The sequence below is a fragment of the Pantherophis guttatus genome, chromosome 4 (genome assembly GCF_059756535.1).
Source record: "Pantherophis guttatus breed Tessera chromosome 4, ASM5975653v1, whole genome shotgun sequence".
In the NCBI taxonomy this organism is placed as follows: domain Eukaryota; kingdom Metazoa; phylum Chordata; class Lepidosauria; order Squamata; family Colubridae; genus Pantherophis; species Pantherophis guttatus.
In genome coordinates, this window is record NC_142066.1 from 1,920,351 (window position 1) to 1,930,760 (window position 10,410).

Sequence of the window (10,410 nt, forward strand, 5' to 3'; positions counted from 1 at the left end):
GGAGTTGAAGTCTTAAAGTAGGCTGGCTGAGGAATTCTGGGAGTTGAAGTCTTAAAGCAGGCTGGCTGAGGAATTCTGGGAGTTGAAGTCTTAAAGCAGGCTGGCTGAGGAATTCTGGGAGTTGAAGTCTTAAAGCAGGCTGGCTGGGGAATTCTGGGAGTTGAAGTCTTAAAGTATGCTGGCTGAGGAATTCTGGGAGTTGAAGTCCACCTATACTAAATCAAAGGGACTACGGAATTCTGGGAGTCGAAGTCCACCCCTCTTAAAGTATGCCAGCTGGGGAATTCTGGGAGTTGGAGTCCACCTATAGTAAATCACATTGGGGAATTCTGGGAGTTGAAGTCTTAAAGCAGGCTGGCTGGGCGATTCTGGGAGTTGAAGTCCACCTATATTAAATCACACTGGCTGGAGAATTCTGGGAGTTGAAGTCCACCCCTCTTAAAGCATCCTAGTTGGGGGATTCTGGGAGTTGAAGTCCATGTCTCTTAATAGAAGCCCTGCGAAGTGAACTAACACCCGCTCCCTTCCCAGTCCATGAAGCGGAGTTTCCAGGCCACCATCGGCCAGGTGCAAACAAGCTCCCCCAAAAGCCAGATTTTGGGCTGAGGGCCTGCCACGGGGGACACCCTCCACCCCCCCTCCCCACAACGCTCAGCCTTCCTCCTTGCCGTGGGGCTTTACCTGTTTTATTCCCACCCGGTACCAGAAGAGGGCAGCCCTGTTTGGGAGAAAGATGCCATCGGGCTCCTCCCATTGAAAAGCCAAATGAGAGGGCGTCAGAAAAGGGGGTGCCGGATGCTCCTCACGCTCTCCCTCCCCCTTGACCTCCCTTGCCAACAAAATGGGGAGGGGGACCATTGATTTAATTTGATTTCCATACCGCCCTACTCCCGAAGGACTCAGGAAGGACCATGACCGCCACTCCCACCCCCCCATCCCCAAAGGGGAGTGCTGAGCCCCGTCTTGCAGTTTGAAGTTGTTGATGGAAAAGTTAATGTACCCGGCGAAGGGGCCCCCGAATCAGCCTTGAGAGGGGGGGAGCCCACACGATTTTCAAGGACTGCTGGATGGCAAAAGTGGCATTTCAGGAGGCCTGGGGTCCGTCCCTCAAACCTTCGGCCCAGGCCACAGTTTTGGGAGGATCAAGGGCTGATTTGAGCCTGGAGAGCAGAGAACTTACTTAGAAGAACAGGATTGGAAGGGGAACCTAGAGGTCTTCTAGTCCGTCCCTCCGTTCAAGCAGGAGAGCCCATGCCGTTCTGGAAAAAGGGCTCGAAAAAGAAAGAGAGAGGGAGGGAGGGAGGGAGAGAAGTAAAGGGAGGGAGGGAAAAAGAAAGAAATAGAAAAAGAAAGAATCAATGGATAATCCCAAAAAAATCTATAACTGCACGGAAATGGACAAACTAACATTTGAAATGAAGGACAAGGTAGACTCAAAATGTTATAGAGCGTGGAATAGGTGGTGTGATTGGATAATGAAATGAGAGTAAATGAAAAAATTTTGTATGATCATAATAATGAACAAATAGGCACCGTTAATAAGATCGTGGACGTGTGACCAAAGTCACTTTTTCTTTTTATGTATTGTCGTTCGTATTAATATACATATGTATATATACGTATATGTATATATATGTATCCACCCCTCTTAAAGTATGCTGGCTGGGGAATTCTGGAAATTGGAGTCCACCTATATTAAATCACATTGTCTAGGGAATTCTGGGAGTTGAAGTCTTAAAGCAGGCTGGCTGGGAGATTCTGGGAGTTGAAGTCCACCTATATTAAATCACAGGGACTAGGGAATTCTGGGAGTTGAAGTCCACCCCTCTTAAAGCATCCTAGATGTGGGATTCTGGGAATTGAAGTCCACCCATCTTAAAGTATGCTGGCTGGGGAATTCTGGGAGTTGAAGTCCACCCCTCTTAAAGCATCCTAGATGTGGGATTCTGGGAGTTGAAGTCCACCCCTCTTAAAGTGTGCTGGCTGGGGGATTCTGGGAGTTGAAGCCCACCAATATTAAATCATAGTGACTGTGGAATTCTGGGAGTTGAAGCCCACCCGTCTTAAAGCAGGCTGGCTAGGGAATTCTGGGAATTTAAGTCCCCCCGTCTTAAAGTAGCCGTCTTAAAGTGAGGCACATTGTTCTAGAAGTCTCGTTTGCGCTATCCAGAGCCAAAGACAAGCAAAGTTGAGAAATGCTATTCGGTCCTTGCATTTCCCCCATTGCACATGCCGTAAAGTGACACAATTGTTGTTCCTTTTCCTGATTGTGCAAGAAGAGTCAGCCTGAGTGTGCAAAGATTTACCGCCTTCCAAAGCCTGCGGCAAAATGCCAATTCCTGGTACAGCGATTCCACCTCCGGTGACACAACCGGCTTCATTTTTAACATCCTTCTTGTCGCCCCGTGCGGAAAACACCTGGTGTGCTTCAGCGGTGCAATCTGCAGTAGAGTCAGTCCCCGACTTACGACCGTTCAAAGTTACGACGGTGCTGAAAAAAAAATGACTTAAGATGAATTTAGGACGATCTCAGCGTCCTCGATTGCGATCAAAATTCAGACACTTGGCCCCTGACTCGTATTTATGACGGCTGCAATGTCCCAGGATCAGTTGATTCCCCCCCCCCTTTTGACACCTTCTGACCGGCAAAATCAACAGGGCAAGCGAGATTCACTTAACAACCATTTGCGGTGATTTAACAACTGCAGTCCTTTTCTTTTAGCGACCCCGTAATAATCCCTTGCGGAGTGGAGTCTTGGTCAACTGAATGGAGCTGAGTGTTTTACTGGCCGGATGCTCTTCCCTGTCGCCAGTGAGGAGTTTTGTTCAGCAGATATATTCTCATCGTGCCCAGAGAGAGAAATAGCTGCCTCTACCTTCTTCCTCAATTCCCTAATCGAGTCCTGGTGGTCTCCCATCCTTCGCCACATCAATTTAAAAATTAAAGGAGATTAGCCTGCATGGAAAGGCAGCTTTCCCAGTGACCCATCTGCAGTTTTCTTCAGCCCCTCCCTCCCCATTGTAGGGTTCTAGTTGCACCCCAAACTTACAGGGGAGCCCCCAGGGGCTTTCCACGCAAGGGAGCCTTGTTTTCACCTGCTCGTTTCGGCGTCTCCTTCTGGGACGAAGCCACCACACCTGAAGGAAGGCAGGAAAAATGTGGGAAAGCCCCAAAGCTTGCAGAAACGCGTTGCGTGTAGCCACGGAGGAAAAGCAGCGTGGGAAATTTTACATCGGAACGTATTTTATTCTTTACACCGTCTCTCTCTCTTATCTTCCCTTAAACGCGAACAGAATCCAGAACGGACTGCGAATCAGCGTCTCCGCTCGATAACTGACAGTCGAGCCGGAATTAATCAAGTTAATTAATCGACGAAGTTAATCAAGTCAAAACAGCAAACGGGAGGGGGAAAAAAAAAAACACCTTTGACTCCAACTTCCTCCAACCCCACCCCCCATCCTCAATAGGTTAGCCGTACCTAATCCGCATATCAAAGGAGAAGGTCTGTCAACACAAACGGAGTTAATGAAAATGAAAATTAATTCATTAATTCATTAATTAAACACCGTAGATGACATGTACGGAGAGTCCTCTGTTTCCGACCGCAATCCAGCCCCAAATTTCTGTCGCTGAGCGAGACAATGACGTTTTTGCCCTGTTTTACGACCTTTCTTGACCCCATGGTTAAGCTAGTCACATGGTCGTTAAGCGAATCGGGCTTCCCTCTGTGACTTTGCTTGCCGTAAAATACCTCCAAATCCAGGATAAGGCCCCTCTATAAAAATGATTTCTCTATACCCCAATTTCTTTGCAGCTGCCCGCCCCCCCAATTCAGGAAGGGGGGCTGAATTGGGGCGGGGGGCTTCCAGGCTGGTTCTCGGGCAGACAGCCAAGCTCTGCAGAGCCGGGGCCACCCAAGGCCACGCAGAAGAGCCTCCCTCCTCCTGCAGGCTGGCGTCCGGCCACACCGCGGCTGAGCCGAGATTGGCCAAGACCCAGCTGGCTGGCACCTTGCAGGAAGAAGGAGAAGAAGCTGGCAGCAACGAGGCGTGGGGAGGCTGGCAGCATTGGATCCCGTTGGCCGTCGCCCACGCCTGGTGCCATCCGGGCAGGGAAAACTTGTAGCTTTGCAGCGCCTGCTTGGTTCATGTTCCAGCCGGGCACCCCTTTTTTTCTTCCCTGAGCACCCCTATTTCGAATGCGTGCCAGCCTTCTCTGCAAAGGCTTAGCCCTCTCTGCCCACCCCCACCCCCCCACTACTTCTTCGGTGGGATAATTTCTCCCCTCCCCGCCCTTCTAGAACAGGGGGCTGGACTAGAAGACCTCCAAGGTCCCTTCCAACTCCTATTCTATTCTATTCTATTCTATTCTATTCTATTCTATTCTATTCTATTCTATTCTATTCTCCATTAATTCTATTCTATTCTCTATATTTTATTATTCATTCTATTCTATTCTATTCTATTCTAGTTCTGAATTCCATTCTATTCTCTATTAATTCTATTCTATTCCAATTCTATTCTATTCTATTCACTATATTTTATTATTCAGTCTATTCTATTCCATTCCATTCATTCCATATTTTCTACTGGTATTCTATTCTGTTCTGTTCTGTTCTGTTCTGTTCTGTTCTGTTCTGTTCTGTTCTGTTCTGTTCTGTTCTGTTCTGTTCTATTCTATTATTTATTTATTTTTATTTATTTAGTATATTTTATTTGATTTCTATACCGCCCTATTCCCGAAGGACTCAGGGCGGTGCACAGCCAAATAATAAAATACATACATACAAAATTTAAAAAGCAGAATTAAAATCAAATTAAATAGTTTTGGCCCAGACAAATTAAAACCCCAATCAATTTAAAACCAATTTTAAAATTTGAATATATAAAATACTAAAAAATATTAAAAATTAAAAATTCTTTTATAAAATTAGGAGAAAATTAGAAAATTCTTTTCTCTATTAATTCTATTCTAATTCTCTATATTTTATTATTCAGTCTATTTTATTTTATTCTATCTAGTTCTGAATTCCATTCTATTCCCTATTAATTCTATTCTATTCCAATTCTATTCTATTCACTGTATTTTATTATTCAGTCTATTCTATTCTAGTCTAGTCTAGTCTACTCTATATTTATATTTCTACTATTTCTATATTCTATTCTATATTCTCTTCTAATTTCTCTTCTATTCCATTCCATATTTTCTATTCTATTCTATTCTATTCTATTCTATTCTATTCTATTCTATTCTATTCTATTCTATTCTATTCTATTCTATTCTATTCTATTCTATTATTTCTTTATATTTTATTATTGATTCTATTATATTCTAGTCTAGTCTAGTCTAGTCTAACCCTAACGTAACCCTAACCCTCGCACTCCTCAGCTAACTTTGGGGTCCCCACCGAACCGCCCCCCCCTCTTCGCGGTGTAGGCAACCCACACTTGCAAAGTCACCTCTTTTCCGGCCCATCCCCAGTTTTGGCTGGTGGGGGAAAGGGATAAGATTGTGTTATGATGCACAGCCACACACACACTGACCATGGTCAGGGGATTATGGGCAGCCAATCTATGGAAGCAGCTGGTGACGGACAGCCGCTGGGGGGGCTGGGGGGGGCGGGATTACGGCTGACCCGGCAAAGAACCACCATGGAGAGCCGGTTATGGGGCTGGCAGGATGGGGTGGGGGGCAAAGAAGTGACAATTTGGAGAAAGAGTTAGCCCCCCCCTTTCATTCTGGTACCCCTGGCTAGAGGGAAGAAGCATCCATGGCCGTTTCCGGCAGTCCTCAATTTACGACCATTCATTTAGTGACCGTTCAAAGTTACAACCCTAAAAAAAAAAAGCGACTTAGGACCGTGTTCCACACTTACGACCGTTGCAGCCTTCTCCCTGGTCAGGTGATCCAAATCGGGACGCTTGGCCACTGAATGTCGCATTTTCGACAGTCGCGACATTCTTGTCGTATGACTAATGATAAACTAAGATTTATTCGTTTATAATATATCATGCAAGATAAAAAAGAAAATAGGGGAATGGGAAAAAGGGAAGGGAAAGGCAGCCGAGTTTGCCAGAAGGAAAGAAAATAAAGTTAGTTCTCGACTTACGACCATAATGGAGGCCAAAATTTCGGTCGCTAAAGCGAGACCGTCGTTACGCAAATTTGGGCCCCGTTTTAACAATCTTTCTTGCCGCACTTGCTCAGTGAATCCCGTCGTTAACTGAGTCACCCGGGCATTACGCGAATCCGCCTTCCCCGTTGACTTTGCTGGTCGGAAGGTCGCCCAAGGGGGAATCGCGTGACACTCCCCTCCCCCTCTGGGACGCCCCGCAACCGTCATAAATACGAGTCGGTTGCCAAGCGCCCTCATGTAAGTCATGTGACCAGGGAGATAATGCAACGGTCGTAAGTATGAAATGTGGACCTAAGTCGCTTTTTAAAGTGCCTCGAGCGGTTACTAAATGAACAGTTGTAAGTCAAGGACTCGCTGGAAAGCGAATCTTCTCGGGGCGAGCAGTGCTGACCCATTTCTTTCTCCAATCCGATTACAAATCCTGCATAAATCCAGAGCTCCCACATGGCTTAATCTTCCAGAAAGTCTAAGAAGGAATATGTACGTATGTGTGTTTGTGTGTGTATCTATCTATCTATCTATCTATCTATCTATCTATCTATCTATCTATCTATCTATCTATCTATCTATCTTGTCTGTCTGTCTATCTATCTTATCTTTTGAGTCCCTTTTGGGAGAAGGGCGGTATACAAATTCAATTAATAAATAAAAAAGAAATAAATAAAATAAAATCTATCTAGCTATCTATCTCTCTCTCTATCTCTCTATCTCTCTATCTCTCTATCTCTCTATCTCTCTATCTATCTATCTATCTATCTATCTATCTATTATCTTTATCATCTATCTTCTATATCGATCTATCTACCGTATCTATCTATCTCTATCTAATCTCTCTCTTTCTCTCTCTCTCTCTAATCTCTCTCTCTTTCTCTCTCTCCCTATCTATCTATCCATATTTATCCATATCCATCTCTCTCTCTCTCTTTCTCTCTCTCTCTTTATATCTATCTATCTATTTATCTATCTCTCTCTAATCTCTCTCTCTCTTTCTCTCTCTCCCTCTCTCTCCATCTATCCATATCTATCTATATCCATCTCTCTCTCTCTCTATTGCTATCTAATTTCTCTCTCTCTCTCTAATCTCTTTCTCTCTCTCTAGCCATCTCTAATCTCTCTCTCTTTCTCTCTCTCTCTCTTTATATCTATTTATTTATTTATCTATCTCTAATCTCTCTCTCTAATCTCTCTCTCTCCCTCTCTATCCATCTATCATATCTATCTATATCCATCTCTCTCTCTCTATTGCTGTCTAATTTCTCTCTCTCTCTCTCTAATCTCTCTCTCTTTCTCTCTCTCTATCCATCTATCCATATCTATCGATATCCATCTCTCTCTCTATTGCTATCTAATTTCTCTCTCTCTATAATCTCTTTCTCTTTCTCTCTCTCTGTCCATCTATCCATATCTATCCATATCCATCTCTCTCTCTCTCTCTCTAATCTCCCTCTTTCTCTCTCTCTGTCTCTGTCTCTCTCTTTATATCTATCTATCTATCTATCTATCTATCTATCTATCTATCTATCTATCTATCATCTATCTATCTATCTATCTCTAATCTCTCTCTTTCTAATCTCCCTCTTTCTCTGTCTCTGTCTCTGTCTCTCTCTCTCTCTTTATATCTATCTATCTATCTATCTATCTATCTCTAATCTCTCTCTTTCTAATCTCTCTCTCTTTCTCTCTCTCTCCCTCTCTATCCATCTATCCATATCTATCTCTATCCATCTCTCTCTCTATTGCTATCTAATTTCTCTCTCTCTCTCTCTAATCTCTCTCTCTTTCTCTCTCTCTATCCATCTATCCATATCTATCCATATCCATCTCTCTCTCTCTCTCTAATCTCCCTCTTTCTCTCTCTCTAATCTCTCTCTCTCTCTCTCTCTCTCTCTATATATATATATACATCATATACATACATATATCCACATCCATCCATCCATCCATCGATACATACATATTAAAATGTCAAATTTACTGAAGCACCTTTAAAACTTGCAATTCTCGGTTTTCCCACACCTCTGGTGATCTCGAGGGAATTTTTAGGGTGCAGGCCTAGAATTTTTTTCGGGAGCTCCCCAAAATATATATGGAATTTTTTTGGGGGGGGGAAAAGAGGGGATTTCTGAACACCCCAGCAAAGCTACATCCCCCCCTCCCAGCCTCAGCCCCCGACCCCTTCCCCCCCCCCCCAGTCTCTGGATCTTTCCTTCTTTGCAATGAATGGAGGGCTCCTTCGTCACCACGGCAACCCTCTTCCTGCAGAGAAGCCCGCTCCCCGTTGCCATGGCGACCGTCCCACTTTTGGGATGTGCCAACTCCTGCCTGCACATCGCGGGTTTTTTTTTTTTTTTGGCCGTTTCTGCACCGAGAACTGAGGCTGCAGAAAACTGCCATGCACGGAGGGGACAACACATCTCTCCCTTCCCCCAGGACCCCCTCCCACTCCCCCACCCACACACACACCCCTCCAAAAGCTTGAAAAACCCCTTATGGGGATGGGGGGTCGCAGCATCAGAGGCCCCCTTGCTTTAAGACGGATTCCCCCCACCCTTTGAAAAAAAAAATGGACGTCGTTTTCCAGGTTTTGTAGGTCCATTTTAGACCCTATCCTGAAGCTGAATTTGCAGACAATTTGCTCCCCTTTCTTTTAATACTGATAATGTTCTCTAGTTGGGTCACGAGACGTCTGCAAAAAAAAACCCACTATCTGAGACCACCGAGGACCCTTCCTTTCAACCCTGAGCTCCAAATATTCTCTTTTATTGGTACAAATATCTCGTCCGTGGACGAGTTACAGGAAAGGAGAGATTTGGCCTGGCCAGTGTGGGGGGGGGAGGGTACCTCTTTAGAGCTCCTTTAGTGACCGCTTGCATTATGTCGGATCTTTGAGCCGTGGCACGGCACAGCTTTTCAATCAATTATTAAGGAGGGAGATCACGATCGCTGTGTAATTAATAATTAAATGATATTTGGCAAAGTCGCTGTTGCAATTCCAAGCAAGGAATGGAGACTGGATAGAAAGAAAGTTTGGCCTTACATTAAAATATCTGGGGGGGGTCCCTTCAGAGATTTTTTTGGGGGGGGTCCCTGCATCCCCAGTAGCCCCCAGTCTCCTCCCCTAAAAGCTGGCATTCCTGGAGGATTTGTGCAATCACATCTTTAAAACAACACATCCCACCTGCAATGTTTTAAACTGCGGGGAAAAAAACGGTTCCTGCAATTGTTCTTCGAAGGTTTTAATCTCCGGGCCTCTAATCACCTTTCATTATGCTTAATTAAGTCTTTTCTTAATTAAATTAAACAATTTCATTAACTTTCATTATGCAGTGTTGTTTTTTTTTTAATGTTATTCCTATTTCTGTCTTTTGTATGCTTTTCTTGGGTGCATCGCAACGGTTGAATCGATCGAGAAAAAAAAACAAAACGAATCAAGTTGCCAAGGACAGACCGAAAAGAATTGCCGGTTTGGGGGATTCGGATCCCCAACCTGGTTGAAGGACCCTCTCCCAAATACGGGTCAGTTTGGGGAAATGGGGAAGACAACTCGTCCCCTCCCCCACTCTGCACTGGGGGTGCAAAATTGGGGATTGTTATATGTGTTGGACCTGGTCTTTGGATGTTAAATGAATTTCATTGTATGGGTATTCTGTGTATACACGTACGATGACCATAAAGTTATTATTATTATTATTAAAATTATTCCTAATGAATCCAAGTGCATAAATCACTCTCAACGGAAAACACTATTCTCCAAAGCACACACTCTATCCTATTCTAATTTTCTATTACTTCTAATTCTATTCTATTCTATATTTTCTATTATTTCTATTTCTATTCTATTTTTATTCTGAATCCTATTCTATTCTATATTTTCTATTATTTCTAATTCTATTCTATTCTATTCTAATTTTCTATTATTTTTAATTCTATTCTATTCTGTATTTTTTATTATTTCTAATTCTATTCTATATTTTCTATTATTTCTATTTCTATTCTATTTCTGTTCTGAATCCTATTCTATTCCATATTTTCTATTATTTCTAATTCTATTCTATTCTAATTTTCTATTATTTCTAATTCTATTCTATTCTGTATTTTCTATTATTTCTAATTCTATTCTATTCTATATTTTCTATTAGTTCTAATTCTATTCTATTTCTATTCTGAATCCTATTCTATTCCATATTTTCTATTCTATTCTATTCTATTCTATTCTATTCTATTCTATTCTATTCTATTCTATTCTATTCTATTCTATTCTATTCTGCTTTTG